Here is a 26,983-nt window from a genome sequence, read left to right on the forward strand (position 1 = left end):
AGGGCTTTCCCGATGCAACCAGTTTGTCTAATTAGCTCGTCGTGTACGTTGCCGGATTTGAGACGCAGAGAAGAGCTGTCAACGACAACAACCGGGTTTGAGTCCGGAGAAGAGCGATTCCAAAAATCAGGTAAGACAAAAACAGAATCCAAAAATTAAAGTGAACAAGTTCATAACAGGGTGAAAATGTGGTAAAATCTGAAAACGTAATCAGAATCAGACGAGGGCTTTTCTTTTTCTGGATGGCTTTTGTAAATTGTTGGTTTGGTTTAGGAAATTAAGCAGGTGGGCGAGTAAATCTGTAAAATTGATTGGGTTTTGGGAAGGAGGAGGGTGGGTCAGTTGATTGGCCGGTCGCCCAGTTAATCATTCAGTCAGTCAGTCATGCAGACGGTCATTCGACAGCGGCCTCTGGTGGGTTTACGCGAGAGCAGTGTGGGCGGGAGACATTTGAGATGTGAAAAAGCGCACACAGCTGCCTCTTATGGATTCGCAAAAACAAAAACTGCAAAAATACATAACTCTCGGTATGTATTTTGCGGCCTCCAGAAACAACCATGGGACTACGTTTTCAGAATGAGCCTGGGTTGGGGAAAAGGGTGGTTTGATGAACATAAAAGTGTAGTTGAACATCTCCAATGGCCTGCATAGTTCCTAGATCTACATATTATTGAGCCACTTGGGGTGTTTTGGAGGAACGAACCAGGAAGCGTTTTCCTCCACCGGCATCAGGTAGCAACCTGGCCACAATTCTGCTTGAAAAAATGGCTCAAAATCCCTTCGGCCACTGTGCAGGACTTTGTTATTCTCAAGATGAACCGATGCTGTATTGGCCACAAAAGAAGGTCCTTTACCATACCAATGAATTATCGTGGTCTAAAACCAGGCATTTCATTGTCCAAACCCTGTTTATATAAAGAGAGAGGAAGAGAATATATCATGTGGGTTAACAGATGTGTAAATGACTAAATAAAGATCTTATTCCTCTTGGAAATGTCAACACCTTAAAGGATTCAAGTCGAATTCCTCTGACAGTATTGCTTTTCGACGCATGAGTAATAACGGAAGGAAATCATCTCCCTTTCACAAAAAAAAATAAAAAATAAATAAATAAATAAATAAAAATACCCACATTAATATCAAAGAGCTGTCACAGAGAGAAATAAAATCACTCTGACTTTGCAGAAGGAGCGGTGACAAAAACTCAGTGGGGTGGATATTTAATTCCACCCCAGACCTCAGAAGCGAGAACCATCTTTTCGCTATAATACATCGAGCGTAGGAATTATTGTCAAACTTCATTCAAATTCTCATTTTCCCGTCTCCTCCGCATCAAAGCGACTGTTGGCTTTATTTGTTTGTCAGCGAACACATGCTCTCGACGTTCCTCTGGAATATAGATTGGCTGCCGGCGTCAGAGCGCAGGTACAGGCTTGTGTGCTGCTTGACTGATAGCATCTATAACCACTGGCAGCACATAGACTCAATTCACACCCAGAGATGGCACGACAGCAGGCTGCAGGCGAGTTATTTCTTGAGGATGAGGAGAGCGAGCCTGTGGCACAGTAGCCAGTCACGTCCTCAGAGACTAATGCTTCAGCCCGAGGTCTTCTTCAGATATCATGCAGCTTCCATCTTATATTCAAGTTCCTTTAAAATCCACCTCATGTCTTTCTATGCGCAAAAAGTGTTTTTGATTGCTCAAATACACTAAATCCTTCTGTATTAGCTGCTGCGCCTTTTAGCCCATTGTCAGAAATTGTCAGTTTTTTTATTAATTGTGTTTAAAATGTATAAAGAAATGATTCACTCAAAAATTTAATTGAAAGTTGAAGTGTATGCGACTTATTTCTGTCAGGTAAATATAGTTTGTCCTGGCTCTTCCATGCTGTTTAATAATGTTGGGTGGTGACTTTTATTTTGAAGGTTCAAAATATGCTTAAATCTGTGTTAAAACTAACCAATATGCAGGGCCAGACAGAATCTGCTGATTTCTACGGAATTATTTTGGGAGTATCCAGCGAAGTATCATAACTAAAACCTTAACATATTAAATAAAAATTTATAAATTACTGAATGAAAACTGAATAAATTCAGATATACACATTTACTCAAGTAAATAAACAGAATTAATGATAGGCTAAAAATCTGCAGAAATAAGCGGAATTCTGCAGAAAATCTGCAGAATTTTGCGCGTGCAGATTCCGTGTGGGCCTACCAATATGCCACCAGTTGGTTAACGCAGTGTTTTTCCAACCCTGCTCACCAACAGTACTTATGTTGGATGTCTCCCTTATCTGACCCATACGTTTTAGGTTTTAGAGTCTCTTTTAACGTTCTGATGAGCTGATTCAGGTGTTTTTTATAAGGGAGATGCTGAAAATGTGTTCTGTTTGTGTGCCTTCAGGAACAGGGTTGGGAAACACTGGGTTAGTGTATGTCTTATGAAGTGGACAGTGCGTTTTTGTAACAGCATTTTTTCTCTTTTTTAAATTAGAAACTAAGCATTTTATTTTATTAAAATGTTCAATCAGTCATTATGAAATAATACAAGGACTTTGGTATGACTACCTAATAAACCAACATATAATATATTATGCAAATGGGGCGACACGGTGGTGCAGTGGGTAGCACTGTTGACTCACAGCAAGAAGGTCGCTGGTTCGAGTCCTGGCTGGGCCAGTTGGCTTTTCTGTGTGGGATTTGCATGTTCTATCCGTGTTCACGTGGGTTTCCTCTGGGTGCTCCAGTTTCCCCACAATCCAAAGACATGGTATAAACCATTTTGAGGGATGTAAACAAAACAATGGTCCCAACGTATTTCCTGTTTTAAATTTTTTAATTTCCATAGCTTCTGAGAACCCAAAAAGAGCCACATATTGATAAATAATGTTATGATATCTGTTTTAACATTAAGTTATGATTGAATTGCCTCTTGTTCCAGTTGAAAAAGTTTGATAACAACCAGGAAATGTTCATTGGCCAATGGCATGACCACTTTGAGATGGTCTATAGGTAAATTGAAAAAGCTTAATTGTGTGTATGTAAATGTAACAGTGTATGGGTGTTTCCCAGTACTGTAAAACATTGGTAAAACATATGCTGGATAAGTTGACGGTTCATTCTGCGGTGGCGAACCCTGATTAATAAAGGGACTAAGCTGAAGGAAATTAATTCTGCAAATGGCTGTCACAAAATAGCTCAACGATTGATTGATTTTCAAGAATTTGTTTTGTCATTAACCTATTTTGCTCTTTCAGCATGCAGTTTGCTAGTGCTAATCTGTTTTACTCTGTTATCAGCTTGATAGCACATCTATTCCTGATTTCTTTCAATAGATAAGTATTTTTATCCACTTTGCTGTCAGCTTTCTAGTACATCATTTATTGATTTTACATTATTCATCTTAATTTAAATCTGCTTAGTTCTTTTATCAGCTTGCCAGCACATCTACTGTTCATTTATATTTGCTAAGTTGATCTGTTTTGCTATGTTAGCAGCTCACTAGGCTACTTGTTGATCAATTTTTCAATCTGCTGTTCAGATCGCTTGCTGGCACATCTATTATTTACTTCAGGTTTTAGCTTAATTCATGTGTAATTTATTTCACTTCGTTAGCAGCACGTTAACTCTTAATGCTAATTTCATACATTAGCTACAGTACGTTAGCTAAGTGTTTTCTCTTTTTGCTCTGTCAGCAGCTGTTGTTCTGTTGTTAATTTTACATTGCCTATCTGCTTGCTAGCATTTTATTTGATCTATTTCCCAATCTGTTGCTCAAATAGCAACTTTTTAGAAGAACATGTCTTAATGTTTTCATAGCAGCTTTCTAGCACTTATTTCATATATTAGAAATGTTAGCTTAATTATTTTTAGATTGCTAGCATTTGTTAATTTTGTTGCATGTCTATGTTTTGATGAATTTTGTTCTAATATCTGCTTGCTAGCATATTTCTTGCTGATTTCATTTTTTTGCCAGCTGCCGCAGTGGCTCAGTGGTCACCTCACAGCAAGAAGGTCACTGGTTCGAGTCCTGGCTAAGCCAGTTGGCATTTCTGTGTGTAGTTTGCATGTTTTCCCTATGTTTGCATGGGTTTTCTTCGGGTGCTCCGGTTTCCCCTACAGTCTTAAGACATGCGCTTTAAGAGAATTGAAAAAACTAAATTAGCCGTAGTGTATGAGGGTGTGTGAATAAAGTGTTTTCCAGTACTGGGTTGCTGCTAAAAGGGTATCATCTGTGTAAAACATATGCTGTAATAGTTGGTGGTCCGTTTCGCTGTGGCAACCCCTGAACAATCAACTAAGCTGGATGAAAATGAATAAATTTTAGCCAAGTGTTTTCTACCCCTTCTCTATTAGCAGTTTGCTAGCACGTTCGTCTTTGATTTTACAGATACAGCACAATACCTTTTTCCCCACAATCATATATTTTGTTCTGTTTTAAGCCTGCTAGCATATCTATATCTGCTTTCAAAGTTAGCCAGACAACACGTCAAACAACACATCAAAATGGAAATAATTTTGATGTCAAAACCATGACCCCCATTTGACGTCCACACGTTTTTGCTCTTTTAACCACTAAAATAACTACACAACAGTTATTATAACATGACAAGAAAAAAATATTTACAAGATTTTGTATCCCTACTATGCATGTAAACTACTGTACCTCTATGTCAAAACAACAAGAAACTGACATCTAAAGCCTGGTTTCTGCAACAAATTTAATCATAAGGTAAACACAAAACAACTGTCTTCATCTGAACCTCTTTTACAGGACTAGACACTTGTTAACACTCACTCGCTACCAAGCCGACCAATCACAGAGCATGTGCAACGCGTTGTTGCGACGTGTACACAGCAAATTCATCAGAGTTAAATTCTCGGTGTTGAAGCATTTCAGAGTAAAGTGTTGACGATAAAGAGTTAGATTTTGATAAATGAATATAATAAGAGTTAGAATTGATTTTATTCAGTGCGAAATCAAGGAGTTATCTTTTTTACACTTGGTGGTGTTATTTCTAACATCCGGGAATTCATGCAGCCCCAGTCACTGAAGAATTTTCCAGACGCCATTTTCCATCTGAGGTTTAGAACAGCAACTGGTGAGTCAAACTACCTAAATGTTGGTATTTTACTGACTTTCTTTAAGGAAATTTAGTTGTAAACATATTGTTAAGTTAATAACTTTAGAATGTAGTGACAATTTTAAACTTCTGCGGTTCATTCATGGTCGTTTGTGTATCTAGCTTAACTGCATTACTATTGACTTATTTTCAAGAATGTTTTTATATATGCTAACGCATACATAGTGCATAAAACATCAAATGTACATGTTCAACACATTTCTGTCACGCTTAATGACATTTTGTGCGTTGTTACCCATCTGTAAAATAAAATCGACACTTCTTCTTTAATTCGAAGCAAACTAGCGAGGCAATCCCCGGAGCAGCCTAGCCTACTCTGCCCGGATGCTAACGGCAACACAGGACGGTTTCCATAAGCTCTGAAGAGTTTCTAAAACATATCTGGTGAGTAAATGAACATATGCTTACTTGTAAAAGGCTTCCTGACTAAAACATATGATTGTTTGTTATCCGTGTATGTTAATTTGGTTATTTTAAACACCGCAGCCCTTTTAAACTGGTTCATTCGTGGCCGTCCATATACCGTTAGTCCATAGACTCGCGTGACAACGTACGCTTGAATTATATTAAGTGTTGACAACCATTAAAGTCGGAATGTTAACATTAATGTCTTTAAATGACCGCGTTTGCACTTTCTCAGACATTTGACGTTACAGAAGTCTCCCGGAAGTTGCGGGACTAACGTTAACGTTATCCCGCAAATGCACAGAGACTCCCAGATGCCCAAGTAGATGCCCGCAAATGAATGATAATCTCCCGGAAATCGCGCGTCTCCCGCCCGGTCATTAAACACTTTGCACACCCCTCTCCACCGCATCCCTCCCAGCTCTTCAGGTACGTCGCACGCAACTCATCCCATTGCTCTTTAGGTACTCACTCCCGCTACCTCCCGCAAATCAACTCCGTATCCCCCGAAAATGACTTTTCCCAACTCGGGATGTCTGACGTTAGTAAGTTAGGCTATTTCTGTAGTCAGGAACATCTTAGTCAAGCTTTTTCTCCCGAATGATATTGTGCTTAAAACTATAGGCTAAACTTAGCATGTACTGTACACAACATTTCCGTTTTATTAAAGACAATTTAGTACGTTGTAAACAGCCACCTGTCTGTAAAATTAATCAACTGATTCATATTTGAGCAGCCTAATGATGATACAGGTTTGATTTGTAGATTTATTATCAATAATCAACATCTGAATCAAAAGATATCTGAAAAAGTGTGAGGCATACTTTGTGATGTTTATCTCTCTTTTTAATCTAATGGTTATGCATATGTGTTAGATACTAATGTTTTGTTGTTTTTTAACAGCCACAGTTCTCTACAATAACACAAGACCCTGTGACGGTGGCTGATTAGAGACGGATGGTGTATTTCCAGAGTTGGTGAAATGACCAAGCACACCTTCTTGGTCATATGTGGTGATAATAATGAAGGTATGTTTGATAAAGTTCTGTATTTGTTTCACAATAAGCTGAGAGGGTATTAGAGCATTAGAGAATAACAAATGACATGAAGGTGATAAGTTTTGTATTGTGGGTGAACTGTTACTTAAATAATGTTTTGCTCTTTGCTTTGCACTTTTCCTCTTCTGCTTATCCTAATATTTAAGATTATATTTGGACCTAAAACATCTGCTAGACTCCAGGAAAGGTGGCGTCAATACTGGTCCTGAAAGGGCCTAACAAGTTGAATCTGGTAAAGAAACACGCACGCACGCACACACACACACGCACACGCTTACAGAAAACTTTAAGTTTATGAATATATTTTACACTGTGGCCAATATTTTGGGGAAGTCAGCATCACTAAATGATATAAAAGATTTTAAGCTCCTCTAAATTTTGCTCCAAGTGTTGTGTTAAATTCAGGATTCTGGACAGACAGCTGCCTGTTTTTCCAGTTCTAGTCATAGTGATTAACCTAATTGTTTTTGTAGATCCAACAGTGATGTATGTGTTTTTTCTACTTTTCCATATCCTGTCACCTCAACCAGCTGGGAGAGTCAAGTTGTGGATCATCATGAAGATTTTCAAAAGGTGAGTTTAGATTTCTTGAATGTTTTATTTACTTTAAATGTTCTTTTAAATATATCATAGAATTTGATTGCAATTTGTTTTCAAACATTTTTCTTAGTCATGCTGGAGTCTTGAAGAGTTCTTAGAAGAGCATCACCCTATATCTGTGCATCAGGAACCACCAGACGAGTGATCAGCAGCTACTACATCGTCATGGATAAAAAGGTCATCCTGTGGCTGGGAAGCACTTCATTCACAGGACATGCTTGATAAGATTTCCTAGCTCCAGTTTGTTTTCACACAAGTTTCCAGCATTTATACCTTCATTTAAACTGCTGTGTTTGATATGGAGGACCAAGGAAACACCAGAAGTGAAAGATTTGCACGCCAAGTTGTTTAAAATGTAATTTCAGAAGAAAACTATGCGTTCAGAAGAAAACTATGAGTGACGATACTGTATATTTAACTTTCAAATTGCTCTGATAACACATCAAGTTTGGACCAAAGGACTAAAACAGCCTTTTTGAGCACTGGTCATACATATTTTGTTGATACTGTCTGTACTAATAAAACATTTAAAGCATATTTGACATTGTTGCATTTTAAAAACTGAATGAATTGTTGAAGTGGTGAATGTTTTCAAATAAAATGTTTTTTATTTTGTAATTTACAGTCTATTTGAGTTTTTTACCATATTTACACTCAAGAGAGTTGAATAAAATAATATATTACACCAGGCGGTGTTAAATATAGTTACATTTTTTAACTCTGCCCAGAGTTAAAATTAACCCTAACTTCGGTGTCAATATGCCAACCCTTTTGAAAGTGTTGATTTAACTCTGTTTTGAGTGGACCCCATGAGACACTTTCAAAGTGTTGAAATTAACACCCATAGAGTTGTTTTGGGTCCCCATATTTTGCTGTGTAGTTATATTTTTTTCCCCCGCTGTAACGAGTTTGTCCAGGTAGCTTGCCATGTATGATGGCAGACACAGAGAGGAGTTGACTACCACGACAGGGTTCGAGTCCGATGAAGAACGGTTCCAGAAAGTGGTGTAAGACAAAAACAGGAACCAAAAAATAAAGTAAGTAAGTAAATAACAGGGTGAGAATGTGATAAATTCTGAAAACGTGGTAAAAATCAGGCGAAGACTTTTCTTTTTCTGAACTGTTTTTTAAAACTGTCGGTTGGGTATAGTGAAGTGGGTGGGCAGTTCAATCTGTGCTTTTGAAAACACTATTTGTTGCGTTTAGGGAAGTAGGAGGGTGAGTCAGTCGATCGGTCAGTCAGTCAGTCATTCATTTAGTCAGTCAGTTAACAGCGGCCTTTAGTGGATCTATGCAAGAACAGCAGATGCGAATGGCACTCGCAAGGGAAATGTGGTCCTGAAAAAGGGTACACAGCGGACTCTTATGGATTTGCAAAAACAAAAACTGCAAAAAAAAATGAACCCTGGGACATATTTGACGCTCTCCAAAAATGTATACATTGGTACGTTTTCAGAATGAGCTTGGGTTGCATTAAATTGATTAGCATTGTTGACGTTATTTTGACATCAAGGTGCTTAACTTAATTGTTTTTTATAATTTTGAGTGGACTGAACATCGAACAATTTAGTCTTCCCCCCACCCCCCCATAAAAAACCCTCAAGAATTGCGTTGTTTCAGTTCTTTTTAAATAAGTAGTTTGAAAAGGCAGCAAAAATAAATGTTCAATTGTGTTAGCCTATTATTTCACACATTAGATATAAGGTTTTTAATCCGATTCCCTCTGTCAGTCTTAAACTAGCCATAAATCAAGCATATTCAATCTTGAGAATGGTGCAGTTCTACTAAGCCAAGAAGCCTTTATTTTTGTTAACTGACTAAATCGTTCATTCTGATTACTCGAGAAAAAAAGAAGTTGTCAGTGCAGCCGCTGTTTTGTTCCCTGGCTCAGCCGAGCATTTACTTTCTAAATATATAAACCTATAAATGCAGTACTGTACAAAAGCAGGATGACAGAAAATGTATTCCAGAGACGTGATGACTTTTCAAACACAAAGCCCTTCAGCCAAACTTTCACATAGCAACAAGTAATCCGCAGGACTGAATGCCAAACGACAGATTGCTTTGACTTGGCAGGAGAGGGTTGATAGCGTACGATTCAGATCTTCCATTTATAGAACGAAAACCTGCGTGCGATAATACAGTCTCGAAGGAAGCGATAAAAAACACACACCTGTGCTCGGGGTCTATTTTGGGATTGGAGCAGTCAAGGTCATCCATGCGGAGACAAATTGTGGAGGAGGAACGGCTAACAAAGGGAATATGTTAGTGCTTTCCGCAGAGCTCGGCACACAGACAGGTGGATCTAAGAAAGAGACCTGCTGAGAGGCTGATGGGAAGAGAGCTAAAAGGCGGGAAAGAAGTCTATCAGTGACTGAGGAGGAGCCATTATGCAACCAGGGCACAAAAGAGTCTGCAAAACAAAACGGTTTATGAGGAAAATATGAGGCAATACGCCGTGAAGAGGTTAGGTTGTTTTGGCAGGCGTGTGATAGTAAACAGTTGTTAAAGATGTGAAAGACATCTTACTAAGAAAACAATGAAACTGAGAAAGGGAATACACAAATCCTTTGTTATGTACAGAAAAAAAAGCCAGATTTTTTTTTTTACATTTATAAAAAATACGACATTACAAAATAGTTAGCTTTTTTCTGATAATTTTATCCGAGATCTTCTCCATCATTGTTAACATATCGTTTTATTTTTATCAGGGACTCGTTGTTTGCTCAGCCATCGCCATGTTGTTGCTAGCTTCGGCCAAAACTGAGATGGTTTGTTTCTTTGGTGGCATTAACAGAGTTTGAAGCTTAAATGTAGTATTATGAATGTATAGCTAAACATTTAGCTAATCTAAAGTTGATCTGATGTAGCTGAAACTGCAGTTTTTATTAGCTTGATTGTTGAGACGGTGAAAAGCACAGCTACCTCTTCCTAGCACCCCCAGTTTGCTTATTTCTTATTAAAAGATTACTCCACTTAAAGATAACTCCCCAAAAGTTAAACAGTTTACTTTTATAATTTTCAATAATAATAATGATAATAATCAAATTAGCCAATTTCCAGATTTGGCAAGGGCACTTTTAGCTTAGCATAGATCATTAAAGAGCCCATATTATGGGTTTTTGAAAATTCCCCTCCATGTAGTGTGTAACACAGCTCTAAGTGAAGTGAAGTATCCAGCTAAGGCTTAAATCTGTTAGTGTACAGTGTTTAAAACGGTTGATTCAGCTATAAAAGAGTCGACTCATAGTGCTTCAAACGAGTCGCCTTGATACCGATTCATTAGGTGTTTCGCCATGACGTACGAACGAAACCAAGTTATTCACGTGCACGCGCAAACCCGGAAGATTTCAAACCTGAAGCCCCGCCCTCTGACGCAGAAACCCAGACACACACAAACACACAGCCACAAACACACACACACACACAAACATGCCGGTCGATTGAAGTCACACTGCAGATGGATATATTGAGTCTCTACCCAAACATGAAACCTCAGCATTATAGCCAATCAGTTGGAAACTACTGGAAACTTCTGGAAACTACATGCTACAAAGAATACTTCATCAGCGTTTGTTAAAGGAAGGATCAGTAAAGAGTAACTTATTGATGGACGTCAGGATTTTTCTTCCTCCATTTCTCAAGTGTAAGTACGTGCGATTAAAGTTGCCTCGTTGACTTTAGCTTGCAAATGTATTTAGTTGTGATTTGTTACTTGTAACCGCGTGTACTGTATCAGGTTAACTGGCTATATTCTCTTATCGCGTGCAAAGTCACGTTAAAAATGCGACGCGTGCTGCTTTGTTAACGGAGCTCTGTGGACGAGGAGTAGTGTGTGTGTCTGTGTGTGTGCGCGCTGTCGTCCGGAGGTGTGTGTGTGTGTGTGTGTGTGTGTGTGTGTGTGTGTGTGTGTGTGCGTGCGCGCGCGTTGTCGTCCGGAGCAGGGTTAAGTGCGTGTGTGTGTTTGTGCGTGTGTGTGTGTGTGTCTGTGAAAAGAGCAGAGTGAGAAGCTAGGAGATCTCCTTAATTGCTTTTGGAGTTTTTGCTCAATAAAATAGTCAGTCGTCTGTATTTTCAAGTCCGTAGTCTGTATTTACATTGACCCACTGGCAGCTAAACTCCACGCCTACACTATCGAGCGTGTATGAACTGTGATTACTTTTATATTGCTGATTAGCTGTTGTGCATTTCACTCTCTGACTGAAGGCAGTCGACCAATCGCAACAGACTGTCATCGGTCCAATCAGCGCAGATTAGCTTCCCGCTAAGGAGGGGTTTGGGAACAAATGAATCACTGGACGATTCATACAGGAGTCGCTGGGATAATTAGGTAAAAATAAATGCAGATTATAAGACCACGAAAGTGTTTTTTGACCTTGCATGCATATTAAACTGTTGTTGGAGACCCTTACAACCAAGATATGACCCTATTTCATGTATAATATGGGCTCTTTAAATCAGATTAGACCATTAGCATCTGGCTCTAAAATGACCAAAAAGTTTCTATAATTTTTCTATAAAGACCAACCAAAAAAGACCTACAAAGACCAACAGAAAATTTATAGTTGTTATTTTCTAGGTCGATTTGGCTAGTGACTTTTTATTCTCATTCCGGCATAATAATCAAGGAACTTTGCCGTACCATGGCTGCAGCAGGCCCAATGATAGTACAGTTGTGATGGACAGATTCTCTAAACAGATGTCGAAAGCTTCGGGAGGAGATTGAATGATAAAATGAGTTTAGCAGTCAACTATTCTTTCTGACATACAGGATCTGGTGGAACACTGTTTATTCGGTAAGGTCAGGGCTTTACCGGGCTTTATTAGTTTGCTTATACACGCCTAACCTAGCCATGACAGGGAAAATACAGGTGATCGCTATCTAGCAGTAATTCTCTGTATGGGTCTGAAATAATAATTAGAAAGATAACACTAATGTTAGCTATCTCCACATTGATCTCCTGTAAGGTTATTTGAACCTGATTTAAACCAGGGGTTCTCAAACTTTTCAGGCCGGGACCCCCAAAATAACAATGCCAATGACTCGCGACCCTCACTTTTTTCGGTAGCGGTTATAATCATACAAACATTGCACACAACACACACAAACAAGTAGGCTAATATAAACACAAGCATATTAACAACACAAAAAAGCGCAATAATCTAACAACCACATCATTTCTTATTTTATTATTATTTAATATTAACCGCACCTAATGAGACTGGTGGGCACAATATTTAAGTTACATCACAAGTATTTTCTTGGTTTAATTTTGGAGACTGCCACTTAAAGATCATCCTCCATGTTCAGTCGTGGCCTGTATTTATTTTAAATGTGCCGTAAAGGTGTCAGAAAGTTTTGCTAGTGCCGTAAAATCAATCTGGTGCAACTGACGCTATTGTCGTTAATCTAATGTAAAATTCGTAGAGGTTGCAATCCAATGTAAAAAACACAACAACAAAAAAAAAACTGAAGGCTGATGGCTTTTTGTTTGGATTTTGTACATTTATGTAACTATTTTTATCTTCTGTAGGTTATGGATTAACAATGATAAGTTTAAAAGTTTATTCAAATTTGTTAGATTTTTGGAAATCACCAAGCAACCCCCTCTTGTTGTTCTGTGACCCCCCCAGGGGGTCCGACCACCGCTTTGAGAACCACTGATTTAAAGGACGTCCCTGCATTTTGAGTTTTGCCATGTTATTGATTTAATCTACTGAATTTGCTCTTATAAAACATTATAATGTTCTAAAAACCTAATCTTATCTAACAAATAGAGCTGTAAATGTTATGTAACAACTTACAATACAGTTTTTAAATTCTATATTATTACGTGTTTTTAAATGTAAGTTGCTCATATTTACTTCAGCGAGCCTTTGTTATAGTGCAGATACCGGCGGTCAAATGAGAAGTTCGGGGGCCGTGGTTGATTTGATGTACAAGCGTTTGGTTGGAAGCTTGATTCTGCGGCTCCACCTCTGGCTCCATCTTTCTGCACATGCTCAGTCTCCAATTTCAGCAGTCTTTTGCGACCGTTTGTGCCCATCACGAGGCGTTTTGCCTTCAAAGCATTTAATGGGAAAGGGGGCTGTTGCGTCGTCCATATTTTCCACAGTCATTGGATAATATAATTGAATATTTTTTAAAAACATTATAGAATATCCACAGGTGTGAAATACAGCCTGTCAAAAGATTCAATCTCCAGATCTCCTCACCTCAGCCTCCACTCTCTGGTCTCCGATGGCCTCGTGTGACCTTGCCCGCCTCCGCCCACTTCATCCAACCATTGCCCTTTTGCAGTCGGAGGCCTGTGTGGCCCCATCACTCTTAGTGCCGGTCTCTCTGCCAAACGCCAGGGCTAAAAATATCTGTGCCAACAAGGCAGAGTGGGTTCAGCCCTCCAACAGGAATAGCAGAGTAGCAGTCAACCACTGTCTGACAGAGGCGCTGGAGTTGTCAGATTGTGATGCCCTCGCTTTCGCTTTCATTTCCTCCACTTTCTGTTTTCCTTCCTTAGGATGGACAACATCCCCGTCCCCTCGGATTCCTGGTATTTTTTAGAGCAGGCCGCTGCAAGAGAGAGTGAGTTGTTTAGACAAGAAGACATGCAAATAAATGCACCACACTGTTCATTTCCTGTGATTTCAATGGTGGCGAAATATGAGCGCTTAATACTGTACCACCCGCAAACATTACATTAATCACACCATGGACTTTAATCAGGGCTAATTTTCCTGATTAGTTCATTAGAGTGTAGTGTTTTAGATGGAGGCCCAGCCAACAAATCACAGAAAATCCACGTTAAGAATGAAACATTTAGAAAGAATTCTTCTGCTTGCAAAAAAAACTGTATGTGTCTGATTCAGATAAACAACGAGGTTTGTTTGCATGGAAATTAATGATTTAAATACACTGACCAGCCACTTTATTAGGTACACCTTATTTGTACCGGATTGGACCCCCTTTTGCCTTCAGTATTGACTAAATCAGTTGTGGCATAGATTTAACAAAGTACTGGAAATATTCCTCAGAAATTTTGGTCCGCATTGACTTTTTAGCATCACGCAGTTGCTGCAGATTTGTCAGCAGCACATCCATAATGCAAATTTCCCATTCCACTAAATCCCAAAGGTGCTTTATTGGAATGAGATATGGTAACTGTTGAGGCCATTTGAGTTCAGTGAACTCATTAACATGTTCAAGAAACCAGTCGCAGATGATTTGCGCTTCATCCTGCTGGAAGTAGCCATCAGAAGATGGGTACACCGTACCTGCCAACACTCTCGTCTTTCCCTGGAGTCTCCCGTATTTCAAACCCATCTTCCGTATTGTTCTGTCTCCTTTAAAACTCCCGAAATTCCCCACAACCCTCCCTCTAGGTACTATTATTATTATTATTATTATTATTATTATTCCTTTATTTAGCCAGGAGATCACATTGAGACAGTACTGTCTCTTCTTCCAGTGAGACCTGGTCCCAAAGTGTGCCAAGAAATTACCATTACACCATGGTTTGAACCGTTGATACAAGGCAGGATGGATCCATGCTTTCATGATGTTGACGCCAAATTCTGACCCTACCATCCGAATGTCATAACAGAAATTGAGACTCATCAGACCAGGCAACATTTTTTTCAATCTTCTATTGTACAATTTTAAGCAAATTGTAGCCTCAGTTTCTGGTTCTAAGCTGTTAGGAATGGCACCCGGTGTGGTTTTCTGCTGCTGTGGCCCATTCGCCACAAGATTCGATGTGTTGTGCGTTCAGAGATGCTCTTCTGGTGTTACTGTTGCCATTTTATCAGCTTGAACCTGTTTGGCCATTCTCCTCTGACCTTTGGCATCAACAAGGCATTTATGCCCACAGAACTGTCGCTCACTGGATATGTTCTCTTTTTCAGACCATTTTCTGTAAACCCTAGAGTGGTTGTGCATGAAAATCCCTGTAGAGCAGCAGTCTGAAAAATATTTAGACAAGCCCGTTTGACACCAACAACCATGCTACGTTCAATATTCCTCAAATCACCTTTCTTCCTAAATACTGAAATGTATTTCATACTTTATATAAAATGTTTTTGGTGATGGCAGCTACGTCTCATTTACTTCAACAGAGTGTAAAAACCTTGATGATTCTGTGGATCTCGTCTATCAAATCTGAGCTTTTTTTTGTTGTATTTTCTATTGGATTCAGGTTAGGTGATTGGCTGGGCCATTTTGCTTGATTTTCTTTCTCTGAAAGCATTTTAAGAGTTTCTTTGGCTATGTTTTCTATCATTGTCTTGCAGAAATGTCCACCCTGGTTTCATCTTCATCATCCTGTTAATTTAGATGTTGGACTGAAAAAGCTAACATTATTTTATAATGATAAAGGGCAGAGGGTTGACAAAGAACTACTGAGAAATTTCAGCACAGTATGGGCTTTCACTGCCTTTTTACACCAACCTTTCTTCATGTGTTCAATACTTTTCCCCTGCATCATTTAATTTATTACATATAACTTCATTTGTAAACTAATTAGTTTTATTTTTGCATAAATAGATTTCCTTGGTTGTTAACAACATCCGATGAAAATTTCAAGTCAACAGCGCCTTTGGTGTTCAATACTTATTTCCTCCACTGTTTGTGTGTATGTGCGTTGTGTTTTATTTTAATAATTTTTAGTTGTTTTTTCCATTCAAACATGCAAATAAATATATCCCGCCATTTCAGTAGTGGCAAAATATGAGCACTCAATACCACCCACAAACATTTCAATAATCACACCATGGGCCTTGATTAGGGGTAATTTAACTGATTAGATCATTATTAGGTTGTAATGTTTTGGTGAAGCTTTAGCCAAGGAAACTGTGAAAATAAGAATTTCTGACAAAGAGGTATGTGAGGCAAGCTAGGAAAAAACAAGACATTGTAAAAAAAATCAACAAAAAGAACAAACTGTACATGCTGTTTACAAAAATAAACTGTTCACAAATGAAAGCCTTGATTTAAATATATCTCAGCTCTATTTTAGCCTTTAACACCTGGTTCAGGGTTGGAAATAAATAGGGGCTTAAGGCAAAAATGGCCACTAATTTAGATGAGTTTGTAGGAAAATGCACACTGCACTATTAAATTACACTATTATCATGATTAAAATGAAACATAATGAACAAACTGTTAACTGCTTTTGTTAAAGCTCCTGGGAAGTGCTATGTAATGTGCATTTTTATTCGCTGTTGACGTAATCTCAGCTAAAACATGAAGAGAGGGTTGGACATATAGATTAGCTCCTCTCCTTTAAAAAAAAATAGCCGAAAGAATTTTGTTTTGTTACCGCTCTGCTGGTAAGAGTGGTTGAGCTCAGGTGCATCAAATGTGAAGTATCTTAAAGGGAGCAGGGCATGTCAGATAACAACACAGCATTTCATGAATATGCAGGCCTTTTGTAAGTGTTTAATAAAGGTCACATGAAGTGCTTTGAAATGTGCATTTTTACTCGATGTTTGACATAATCTCAACCGAATTATGAAGAGAGGGTAGAGTAGCTCTTTCCCTTTTTATAAAACAGCCATAGCTTTTTGTTTTATCACCGCTTTTTCCATCCTCTTATTTTTATGCGCATTTTGGATATACGCATAAAAAATGGTTGATGGAAACAGCATAGCCCATACAATTTTGAAAATGCGCATAAAAATCTGCTTAATGATTAAATATATATATACTTTTTTTACCTTATAAGGAGATGAGCCCCCCTAAAATGAAAATCCTAAACACCTCCCCTACCAAACAGTCTTTTTTTGCAATCGTTATGCGCGGTTGAACCTGTGTGACTGTAATGTCATGTGTGACATAATACTCATATAAGGTCAATAGATATCCTAAAACTAACATTACTGATACTAACATCGAACAAGCTTCGTTTTAATTTCATTGGAACTTTAAGAGATTAATTTTGCATCTTCAATTATCATCATAATGTAGGAGTGTTTTACGATTTATAATATCCTGAACAATTGATATAGAGGTATATGACATCCATACCATGATGTAACTATAAGAATAGTTTTAATGAAGGTTTAAAAAAAGGCTTCTTAGTTCCAGCAAATATGCTTCCTAAAGCAAAATTTCATTTCCTGGTCTGAATAAACACTGTTTTGCATACAATCTTTACAAAACTGTCAATTCACTCGCTGGATTGTGCAGCTATTGAAAGGACATTGATTTACATTAATTTCCATACTGCTTCTATAGCTACTCTAAGAACCATATCCATCAGTATATAAGCTTGCGACGATTATTTTAGACTTTATGAATAGAGTACATTAAATCTGACTCATGTAGATAAGAAATACGTGATTTTATGTCTCCGTTTTTCCCTCTCAGATTTGTGAAATCAGTGCAAGTCTGAGTCACTGTGTTCTACTGCGGTCATGGAGTTACTCGTAATGTACTTTTAAAGCGAGCTACTGTCATCTAGTGGTAACATTAGGAAAGACAGACAACTTCATCTTTATGAATAATGTATTCTGATTGCATAAATGCTAAAGCGCAGCATAAAACCACAGTGTAGCATGTGACAAGTTATTTTATACGTGTAACTGCGTCTGTTTTTCTTTGATCAAGATATGTAGTAAATAAATGATCAAATAATATGCCTTCAAAGTAGAACACAATGGTTTTATTAATGTTTTAATTATCAAAGTGACACTCCAGTCAATGAAATAATAAACGGGTAGTGCTTGAGACGAACCACGCGGGGGCGCTGTCATTCGATTTTAATTTTTGTTTTTTTTTATTCTTTAATTTCCCCCCCATATGCAATGTCGTGCTTATGTAACATGCATAAATGAAAAATTAATTCCTTTCGTTTAGGCTTCTGGTTTTTTCCCACATCCTAGACTGACATTGCAACAACAAACACACACACCACTCGTCGAGCCTGCAGTTTCTGTATTGGTGTAACGGATCTCCACACAAAACGGCTACCTTTAATTGAGTTTTATGAAATGGTCAAACAGCAGGGACCGCGGGGATTATTGTTAATGCACGTCGAGAGCCTTTTGTGTAAGCACTGTCAGGAATATTTATTTATGTGTAATTGTGGCTGCCTTCTTGTGCATTTCCAATAGACCCCATGCCGGCTTAGGAATTATTCAAATTAAAAGCATTTAATGATGAATAAACATGTCCTGAGCACGTGTTTAACACTGTTTGCAAACAACCAATAACTGATTCGCACTTTGCACACAGAATTATATAGATCTACAATTGAAGTCAGAAAGGTTAGCCCTCATGGTTCGTGAATTATTACAATTTTTAATTAATTTACACCCCCCCCCCCCCCGCCCCCCATAATGTCCCCTCAATTTTCGTTATTTCTAAACATAATAGTTTTAAAAACTATTTTCTAGTAACTGCTTTCTTTTATCTTTGCCATAATGACAGTACATAGTATTTTACTTTTTCATCATACTAGTATTCAGATTAAAGTGCAATTACTAGGTTAATAAGGCAAGTTAAGGTAATCAGGCAAGTCACTGTAAAATAGTGATTTGCTCTGTAGACAATTTTAAAAAAAAAATTTTGATTAAGGGGACTAATAATTTTGACCTTAAAATGTTTTTGTTTTTTAATTTTTTTATAAAAAACTACTTTTACTCTAGCCGAAATAAAACAAATAAAACTTTTTCCATAAGAAAAATATTATTGGAAATACTGCGAAAAATTCCTTGCTTTGTAAAACATTGTTTAAGAAATATTTGAAAAAGATAAAAATAGTTGCAACAAGATGGAAGGTTCCTTGTTTGGGCTTCGGCTTCTAATACTTTTCTTCACACTGCTATATGCTGATTGTCTGCGGGATGTTTTTTTCTGTGATCAAATAATACAAAATAAAAAAACTATTTCATAAAAAAAACAGAGGAAAAATATAATTCACTGGGCTGCTAATTTTGATTGTAAATATTAGTTTATCTTTACATTTGGAATTATAAATGTATCAGCCTGATCTCACAAGGAAACGTAAGTATTTTCCGATTTGTCAGTTTAGTGGTTAATTCATACGCAATTCAATTTACGAGTTCAGTCGTAAATAGTCCAAACTGTTCTAAAGCATCATAATTACTCTGATTTATTCGAAACAGCTGTTTTAATCAACTCAGGTGAAAAAGAGAATGTTGGTTTGTGGACAGTCATGGCTATATCTATCCATCTATTTGTCTGTCTGTCTGTTTGTCTGTCTGTCTGTTTGAATATAAATAGTTGAAGGCAAAATTCTGTGAATTTTTCTACTTTTTTAAAATATTATGCACAAATCGATTGCACATTAAGCTCAATGTTTGAATTTTGCTAAATGACTAAAATATTACCAACAAAAAGTGGCATGTCCAAAATTATTTTAAATTTATTTTAAATTTTTAAATTTCTCATTTCGGTAATAAGGCAATTCACTGTGTAACAATGGTTTGTTCTATATACAATCGGGAGAAAAATATCTTAAGGGGCTAATAATATAGACTCTAAATATATAGTTTATTTATTTTTTAACTGCTTTTATTCTAGCCAAAATAAAATAAATAAGACTTTCTCCAGAAGAAAAAATATCATTTGAAATACTGTGAAAAATTCCTTGCTCTGTAAAACATAATTTGGTAAATATTTGAAAATAAATAAATAAATAAATAAATAAATAAATAAATAAATAAATAAATCACATGAGGGCTAATAATTTTGACATCAACTGAATATAAATAGTTGAAGGCAAAATTATGTAAATCTTTATACTTTTTCAAATATTTTGCACAAATCAATTACACTTTAGGTTCAATGTAAGAATCTTGCAAAAAAAACTAAAAAAATATGTACTGATGTCATGAAAAAGACTAAATAAGCTGTTAAAATAGTTATTAAAATATGTCTTAAAATCTTGTCTCTGTTAAACATCACTATTGGAAATATTTTTAAAAGAATTACAATTTTACAGAAGGGCTGATAATTTGGGTTTCAATCTTATGGTTTGAGTTAATATTAAAGACCAGCATTGTAAAGCGAACAAGTGTAGGAAGTAGTTCCTTTTAGACAGATATATGAGGTACACAGATGCATCAAAAGAGTGTTAAATTGCAAGCAAATGTGATTATCTAAAAATACCTGACACAGCATGGTGTTATTCAGCGCTTCAGCACAAACTCCCAGATCTCGTCCCCTGAAGAAAGCTTTCCTAAAAGTAGAATGGCAAATCAATAACTCGAATCATTAGTCTGGCTCATGTGGGCAAATTATATGAACATTAATTGGATATGACAGAGAGAGATTGCTTTTTTAGCCATTTCCTATACACATTTGCTTTGTTGGAGCCTTTTTGGTCAAGACTATTTGCTTTTTACTGTAAATACAAATAGAGAAACAAGTCTGTGTAAATATAATATAATATAACATAATATAATATAATATAATATAATATAATATAATATAATATAATATAATATAATATAATATAATATAATATAAAATAATATAATATAATATTAGTTTAGGCCTTTATTTCTGAGATTGATTCTCTGTTTTAATATTTGGGTCTCATAGACTGCCATGAATTTCATGTAAAAGTATGAATAATAACTATTTTTGTTTTTAATTTCTAATTAATCTTTATTCAAAATAATGTTCTATATATTACAACAATATATATTTATTCTAAACGTATTAATGTTCTACTAATAAACTAATCATTATTTTTGCAACATTCTTTATAAGTCAATCTAATCCCATAAACCATGTTGTAAAAATATCTTGAGACACATGAAAAGCAAATAGTGTTTTTGACATCCTGTGTAGACTGAAAATCCCTACTCTGATGTTATTACTGCCCTCCTCTGGCCATACAGGAGAAAGTCAAAATATTTTAGGTCTGCTTTGATTGAAAGGCAAAATATGAACCTAAATCTTTAGTCTTTGCAGTTATTAAAAATCAGTCTGTAATCTGTATTTCAAGAGTTCACACTGATGATTGATAGTAAAGCTAGTTTGGCGTGCTGTCCCGGGAGAGAGCCCTGAGCTTATAAGATCCTCAAGCCCTGGGCTTCCTCCCGTTGTAAGGTGAGAGGGGAGTTTGAGACGGTTCTTTAAGACGAAGATATTGAGATGAGAAAAGTCTGGTTATTTATAGTGAGTTAAGGATCTTCTGATAGGTTAATCAGTCATTAGCTAAAGTTGGAACAGCTGTGAACAATCATAAGCACGTGATCCTCTCGAAATTTGTTTATAAATAAACTCACTAAGTAATCAGATTACAAAAATGAGTTACTTGTAATGAACTACTTTTTAAAATAATCGTAATTTTATGGATGGCATGATTACATGTTATTTATTTACACAAAAGAAGCAATGCATAAGTAGTATTTTGACGTATGAAATGGATTGGTCACCCAAAATGAACATTTAGTAATCTCTCTCAAGTTGTTTCTAACCTTTGTCAGTTTCCTTTTTCTGTTATAAATTAATTTGGAAAATAGCTGGAAACCTGTAATCAGTGACTTCCATAGTGGAAAATAACAAATACTATGGAATGGTTACAGGTTTGCAGCATATTTCCAAATAACTTATTTTGTGTTCAGCAGAAGAAAGTAAGTCAAACAGGTTTGGAACAAGTGAAGGGTGGGTAAATGCAGGGTACCAAGTATATATGAAAGATCGGGGGGGGGGGGGGGGGGGTCAAGTTTTAAGTTATGTTCGGTAATATACCTCAGTGATAAAAATGTATAGATTTAATTCAGTTACATCTAATTTATTAATCAAACTTGTTATATTTTCAGTGTTTTTATGGATATTGAGTGTTTCACAATGACATTTGTGATATTAATGAAATGGTGACCGGTTTGCTTTCCTGTATCTATGACTGGATGAACATGAAAGACTGCACATATTTTTTATTTTACTGTAGAACTTCCATGTGCGAGCCAGTGTATGATAAAATACAAACTAGCATCTAGACTTAAAGACATCTACAAATAGCTTTTTTGAAACAAAGGGAATGATGTTTTTCATTGTTTTAAGCCGCTTTTATCCCTCTTTGTTTCAGGCATGAAAATGCACTTTTCCCAGCCAGCAGAGAGGTCAAAATAAGGAGTATTGCAAAAACAGTCAGATCTCTTGGTTTCCACTTGCAACCTGCTAAAACATGTTAAAATCTGAATATAATGCTGGTTAAAGAAGCATGTTTTGTGAACACTCACACTGTCTGTTGGTGCTTTGCAGGTTTCAAATCGATATTTAATATTTTTAGCGCAAACATACATTCACAATGATATGAACCACTATGAGGTGTTCAAATGTATATTAAAGGTATCTATGATTTTAATTATTTATATTATTTAAGATACAGACCAGAGCAAACTATTTCTTAAACTACTAAAGGCCAGACCCCCTCATACATCTTGATTTGATGTTCTTCAGGGGGGATCAAGGGTTAATTAGACCCCCCAACCCCCTTTTAACGCACACCCTGGGTAAATGATGAAAGAATGTCCATCTATGGGATGACTTTAGTGTACACCGCGCTTTAAAAAGAAGCTGCTGAGGCTCTTGATGGTTATAGAGAATAGAATAAATGTCATCTATGTATATAATAGTACAAAAGTCTTAAATGTAATCCAAACCCTGCTGAAAAATCCAGCCTAAACCAGCCTCGACCAGGCTGGTTTTAGAGGGGTTTGGCCATTACCAGGCTGGTTTCCAGCTATTTCCAGCCTGGTCTTAGCTGTTCAGGCTGGAAAATGACCAGCCAAATCCAGCTAAAACCAGCTTGACCAGCCTGGTTTAAGCTGGATATAGCTGGTTTTGGCTGGACTCCCAGCTTGGCTAGGCTGGTCAAGCTGGTTTTAGCTGGTCATTTCCCAGCCTGACCAGCTAAGACCAGGCTGGAAATGGCTGGAAGCCAGCCTGGAAGTGGCCAAAACCCCTCTAAAACCAGCCTGGTCGACCAGCTAAAACCAGCCAACCAGCCTAGGCTGGTTTAGGCTGGATTTTTCAGCAGGGAAAGTAGTCCATTTACATTACAATAATCTAAGAGATTATTCTGACAACATATTTTATCATTTTAATGGCAAAAATATACAAGTACGAGTGAAGAGACTTGCTGAAATGACTGTAAAGCTGAACAGGTGCCTTTTATTCATTGACATGCGCACATTCACCACATGGTGTCAGCACTGCACCAGTCAAACTGATTGTTTTCTATCCTTCTGTTCCGCACAGGGGCTCACCGGGGTAAAACCCACCTGACTCACTGCCTATTAATACAGACAACGCTTCACTTTCATCCATAATGTGATTATGCCATCCCGGGGAGCAAAACGATACCCCCGACCGCAACCTGTCAATACGAATCTCTATGTGCCTTTTGTACCGCCGGGCACGCGTTGTGTTCTCCCCGTCCCCCGCGGCTTGGGACAGGTCACATAAAGATTAGTCGGGTCTCCTCTCATCAGTAGGGGTCCCATCAGGAGAAATAAGCTTCTTCCAGGGTGGTGCCTATTATAAACAGGTGCCTCCTTTCATTTTGTGTGTTGACACACGGTGGTCTAATTTCGCCTCTGGATCTTTTGGGCACCATATTGTTTTGCCTGTTCTCTCTTTTTTTTAACGCGAAGCTTGCTTTTCACTCGAGTTTTTTTTTTTGCAAATATTAATAGGTCTTACTCATTTTGCCTCCGCCTCTGTTTCTGTCAGATATGTCTGCTGTGATAATTGGGCTCAATCAGAGATTATTCATGGCGCTCTCAGACATGACCGAGCAGCTTTGTTTGCCTCGTGCCTCTCTGACAGAACCAGCCCACACGCTCGCCTATAGTTTGAACATGCCTGTACCTCACAATGAGTCCCGCACTCATCCTTTCTGTGCGTGCACTTAATTACGACCAATTAACGCGTGGACGCAAACGCGGTAAAACATCCTACTTCTAAAATGGACGCACTCAGGAAAATAACACAAAAAAAAAAAAAAAAATGGAGGACAGCACAGCAAAACAACCCCCCTGAATGTCGTAGTATTTATCAAAGAAAGCAATTCGCTGATATTTGCCAGTTCTCTGAGTACATCTTCTTGAAAATAATTACAGCGGTAATGACTTTTTCCCGGTAATGCCGGGAGTGGAGGGAACAGAAGCCGGAGACATGTAGGCCGATAAAATATCTGCGGCCAGGCCTCCCGGTGCGCGGCCCCGCTACCATCCTATGTCTACACGACTGATAAACCATTAGCCGGAGCCGTGACTCACTCGTTGATCGTAGTGAAGTGCGCTAGCGTACAGCCTGGCCCAATACTCCCAATTGTTCCCCTAATATCTGTCTAATGGCCTCCATTTAATCTAGGGAGGATGATTATTACATATCCGTCCCCCCTCCAACCCCCCCTTTTCCCCTGGCCGAACACGCAGACACACAAAGCCGCGGTCGTAGCAGATGAATACATCTCGGTCATCAGTGTAAAGTAAAACATAATCAGTGCATTTCCCTCCAGTGCATGAGTATGCTAATGAGTTAGCTTCGCTGCGTAATTTTAGATTATCTTCCGATAGCTACATGCAGCGAGAGGCTGTTTGGAGGTTTGTCTTGGGTTCGAGTCGCACAGTCGTTTCTCAGTGGTTTTCTCCACATCCATTGAGCGGGTTTTATGGGTTTGCGGATTGATTGAAAGCAGATTATTATCTGACATTTAATTAAACAAAATTTGTCCTACTGGACTCATCTCTATTTCTTTCAATGAACAAAACGATTAGGTTGAATTGTTTATATTGTTTTAGATGAGATTTGTTTAACTGGATAAGCTGAAATACCATCTTTATCCAGAAAAGAAGTCTTGGGCTGGGTTTTTAGAAGTGAGGGATTTGTCCTTCTGCTTTTTTGTCCTATTCTTATAACAATGTCTAATATTTTCTTACTCTATAATCACATTTTCTGTTTATTCATTCAATTATTCTTTCATTGGTTCATTTCCTTCTTGTTCTTTTCTACTGTCCTTCGTTCTTCTGATCTTTCTTAAATTTTCTTTCCTTTTCTTAGCTTTTCCTCCTTTCTTTTGTTTTCTTTCTCATATTTTGTCTTTCTCTTTCTTTCAGAAGTGAGGGATTTGTCCTCCTTCGGTTATTGTTCCATTCTTACAATATTGTGTACTATTTTCTTACTCTTTTTTCCCATTTTCCATTTATTTATTCAATTATTCATTTGTTCTTTCATTAGTTCTTTTCTACTTTCTTTCGTTCTTTCAATTTTTCTTACATTTTCTTGCTTAGTTTTCCTTTCTTACGTTTTTTTTTCCTTGACCCTTGCATGTTTCCTTTTCTCTTCCATAAATGTTTGTTTCCTTCATCCAATTCTTTCTTTTAGAGAGGATTTGTTCTCCTGTCTTTTTGTTCCACTCTTTTAACATTGCCAATTATTTTCTTACTCTTTTTAATCATATTTCTTTGCTCTTCTTCTATTTTTAGTTTAGTTTTCTTTCCATCCTACGTCATTTTTCTTTCATTCATTTGCGATGCTTTATTTTTCTTCCTTATTTCTATTCCCTTCTTTACTTTCCTCTTCGTTTTTACAACCTTTAGTGTTGTTTACTATCGCTTTTGGCGCTTTTACCTACTTTTTGTCATCCCTTCCCCATGCAACTGTCATCCCGCTTTCCTCATACCTTCCCTTGCTTTCTTATTGTTTTCTTTTTTTACTTTCTTCTTTCCAACTGGCTTCATAGCTTGACTTTCATCCCTTCTCCTCACCCTCCTTCCTCTTTTTTCCAATCTTTTCTTCCCCTTTGGAACTTTCAGTCTTCTTACTGTGTCTTTATTTCCTCCTCCAAACATTCCAGCTGTTTTTTTTTCTCCTACTTTTCATTTTCTTTCTTTCCTGCTGCTTTTCCTGCAGCTGTACAATTTGTTTTTGCCTTTCCTTTTTTCTTTCTTGCTTCCTTTATATTTATTTATCCTTCCTTAAGTTTTATTTTGTCTTCCTATTTTCTTCTAAGCCTTTCTGCCTTTTCTTTCATACATTTTCTTCATTTTTTGTTGTTTCCCTTTACTTTTCTTCCATCCCTTTTTAACTCTTCTGTTTTCTTCTTTCTCGTCTTCCTGTTTTCTTTTTCTACTTTTACCCTTGCACTTTTCCTTATGTCTTCCATCCTTGTCCTTTTTTCCTTAAATCTTTGTTTCCTTCATCCTATTTTGTTTTCTTTCCATTTTGTTAGTCCTTATTTTTTTCCTTTTTCCACTTGTAATTTTATCTTCATCACTCTTTCTTTCTTAAAATTCCTTTTATTGTTGTTTTCATATTTGATTTTTCTTGTTTTCACGTTCTTGCCTTCTTTGTTTCTTTTTTTCATTCTTTTTTCACCATTTCTTTCTTTCTTTCTTGTTTTTCCTTTCTTTCATTCATTCATTAGTTCTTTCTTTCATTAGTTTGTTTTTTCTTTCTTTCCTTCTTTTTTACACCCTTCCTTATTAATTCCATCTTCCTTTTCACTTCACAATAATCTTTCTTTTGCTCTCTTTCATTCATTTTTTCTTTCATTCTTTTTTGTTTGTCCTTTCTTTCATTCATTCATTCATTCATTCATTCATTCATTCATTCATTCATTCATTCATTCGTTCGTTCTATTAGTTTGTTCATTCTTTCTTTTTTACACCCTTCCTCCTACATTATTTCCATCTTCCTTTCCTCTTTACATTAGTCTTTCTTTTGATCTTTCTTTCTTTTTTCTTTCGTCCTTGCTTTTTATTCTATTCTTTCATTACACTGTAACAGATTTC

General features: G+C 37.1%; 1 protein-coding gene and 1 long non-coding RNA gene across 3 annotated transcripts in view; one reads left to right on the forward strand and one right to left on the reverse strand.

Moving 5' to 3' along the window:
- LOC147830818 (uncharacterized) overlaps positions 1–24,031 on the reverse strand; it is a 68,159-nt gene extending 44,128 nt beyond the window's left edge. Inside the window, exons 1-4 of the transcript XR_015526247.1 lie at positions 23,889–24,031; positions 20,340–20,409; positions 13,427–13,781; positions 13,076–13,272 (exon numbers count right to left, since the gene is read on the reverse strand). The gene's annotated coding sequence lies outside the window, so the exon portion shown is untranslated. The remainder of the gene's footprint in view (positions 1–13,075; positions 13,273–13,426; positions 13,782–20,339; positions 20,410–23,888) is intronic.
- LOC137489392 (uncharacterized) lies at positions 4,869–7,828 on the forward strand. 2 transcript variants are annotated; one of them, XR_015526255.2, is made up of 6 exons: positions 4,869–5,105; positions 5,425–5,531; positions 6,456–6,580; positions 6,757–6,842; positions 7,141–7,183; positions 7,281–7,828. It is a non-coding gene; the product is annotated as an uncharacterized LOC137489392 (long non-coding RNA). The 2 variants fall into 2 exon arrangements; XR_015526256.1 differs by lacking the exons at positions 4,869–5,105; positions 5,425–5,531 and adding an exon at positions 5,924–5,981.
- Positions 24,032–26,983: the final 2,952 nt, after the last annotated feature.

The sequence above is a fragment of the Danio rerio genome, chromosome 25, assembly GCF_052040795.2.
Source record: "Danio rerio strain M-AB ecotype USA chromosome 25, GRCz13ab, whole genome shotgun sequence".
Lineage (NCBI taxonomy): Eukaryota > Metazoa > Chordata > Actinopteri > Cypriniformes > Danionidae > Danio > Danio rerio.